Here is a 2,781-nt window from a genome sequence, read left to right on the forward strand (position 1 = left end):
CATCCACTGGGACCACTGCCACCACTGCCACCACCACCTTTAGGCGCTACTGCTGGCCGAGAGGCCATAACAATGAGAACACAAAGCAAAATAAACTTGACGAAGGTGGTCCTCATTTTATGGATAATATAAGTATATAATTACCAATAATGGCTTTTAGTTTTCCTTAATTTACTGGGTGATGTGAGAAGCAGCTAGCAAGAGAAAACCAGCTGTATTGATTTTGGTCTATTATGCATACTGATCGATGAGATGAATATTTATTTGTATGGAGGAAAGTGATCATAAGTCAACTTTTGAATCTTAATATATGGCAGTCGTTTTTGACTGAATCGTTAATTTCATCGAGATTTAATTTCCTATTGCTGAGTCATTGCCTTTATATTTAATTTCCATTATGTCATTCTCAAATTAATAATTAAAATTGGAAAACAAGATTTGAATAGAAAATCCATTAGCATGGTGGAGCCTTATTTTATATGAGCTAGAGGGTGTCCTCTTCAGAAATAAAATATATACATTCAGGAAATATATATTACAATATATAATTATTTCAAATCAAAATGTTATTTGAAAATTATGATATTCCTGCAATATTTACAAATTATTACAGAATATAATATAATTTTTTCCATCTCTTTAATTAAATATTTTTTCCATCTCTTTGTAGAGAGAAAAAAACTCGCGTCATTACGCAATCTATGTTAAGATTGTAGTGCTTATAGCAAGATGCGTAATTTAGTTTTATGTTATAGCACAATTTGGTGATGGCTAGAGGTGCTATTTTTATCTGATTATTCGGTTCCAATTCAGATCCGACCAGATCTGATTAAATTGATGGAGTGTGGTTTTAAAAATATACTCGATTATATAAAGGATATGGTAATAATTTATTTTATGCTAGTTTAATCCTTTGTATAGATAAACTTAATATGTGTTTCTTTCTGCATATAATTATGATCATGGTAAAAAAATATCAGTGGTAAAATGAGTATCATAAAAAAAAGATATGCGGTTCAGTTTGATTAATTATACAGGTTATTGACTCTCATATTGTAACTTGAATAATATGGAGAACACATCTAACGGTTTAGATTTATCATTTGAACTTTAAAAATTGGAAAATGAATCAGTTGCACGGGAGGCGTGGTGCAAACGTTTTGATATTAGCCATTCTCTCTCTCTCTCTCTCTCTCTATATATATATATATAGAGTTAGGCTGGGGTGCTATGGATAGCATAGTGGCCTCTATGCTACGGCTCAATATTCGAGTTTTCAAAATCCAAACGGTCGATCCGAACCGTTCATCTTATTCTCCACATTAATATCTGCTTGGAGGCCAAATTTTACATTTTTCTGAATTTTTTTACTATTTATTAAGTATTTTACAAAATTGTTGATCCAACGGTGGCTGCACAAAACAGTAAAACCGTTGGATTAGCGATTTTCAAAGTGGCTTAATAAATAGTAAAAAAATTCAGAAAATTATAAAATTTGGTCTCCAAGCAGATATTAATATGGAGAATAAGATAAACGGTTCGGATCGACCGTTTGGATTTTGAAAACTCGAATATTGAGCCGTAGCATAGAGGCCACTATGCTATCCATAGCACCCCAGCCTAACTCTATATATATATATATATATATATATATATATATATAGGATGGCTAAGCTCAAATCATTTGTTCTTGGACTCAGGAACAAACGATTCAGTTCTCTGATTTTCGAAGTTTAAATGGCCGATCCAAACCGTTAGATATTTAATCTATATTAAAATGTGCTTGGAGACAAAATTTTATATTTTTTTAAATTTTTTTACTATTTATTAAGATGGTTTGAAAGTCGCTGTTTTTTTACGATGCAGAATTTTAATAAAAACAGCGACTTTCAAACCCTCTTAATAAATAGTAAAAAAATTCCAAAAAATATAAAATTTTGTCTCCAAGCACATTTTAATCTATATTAAACATCTAACGGTTTGGATCGGCCATTTAAACTTCGGAAATCAGAGAATTGAATCGTTTTTTCCTGAGTCCAGGAACAAACGATTTGAGCTTAGCTATCCTCTATATATATATATATATATATATATATATATACTTGATGTACATCTAATAGAATATATTATGATTAGTTATTGTTAATTAATAAAATATGGAAATAATTTATGTGGAAGGAAACATTATAGTATCCAAAAATAACTAGAATGACAATTAAGTTTTATAAGTCGATCAAGGATTATCATAGTACAATCTAATTTAAAGTTGTTATTTTTATTTTAGAGAAATTTAGATATATGGCCATCATATATAACTTGCTAATTTAGATATTTTTCTCATCAAAATTTCAAAATTAGTTACTTCTTCAGCTAAACTCACATATATTACCAATATACCCATATCTTAATTTAATTAATTTAAAATAAAGATTAATAATAATAAAAATTTGAAAGGACGGTTGTGTCCTTGTCTACAAAAAATTATATATGTAGCGCTCTTCTATCTTGTTTTTGCTAAATGCACCTTCAACATCTTTCCTTTCCTTATGAAGGTACTCATTTGAGTTGTGATCGACCAATTAATGTGTGTGAGATGATTATTAGTTTGAAAGAATATTTAAAAATTGTCATATCGCCATATCTGTATTGGGAGCAATAATTTCAGATACAAATAATGTTATATTAAATTTATGAATCTCTAACAACAAGAGCGCATCTGGTGTAGTGGTATCATAGTACCCTCCCACGGTACTGACCAGGGTTCGATTCCCTGGATGCGCA

The 2,781-nt window shown here is 30.1% G+C and overlaps 1 non-coding gene across 1 annotated transcript; it reads left to right on the forward strand.

The window, feature by feature from the left end:
- Positions 1–2,710: 2,710 nt before the first annotated feature.
- TRNAG-CCC (transfer RNA glycine (anticodon CCC)) lies at positions 2,711–2,781 on the forward strand. Its single transcript has one exon. It is a non-coding gene; the product is annotated as a tRNA-Gly (tRNA).

Source organism: Carex rostrata, chromosome 29 (assembly GCF_964058835.1).
Source record: "Carex rostrata chromosome 29, lpCarRost1.2, whole genome shotgun sequence".
NCBI lineage: Eukaryota > Viridiplantae > Streptophyta > Magnoliopsida > Poales > Cyperaceae > Carex > Carex rostrata.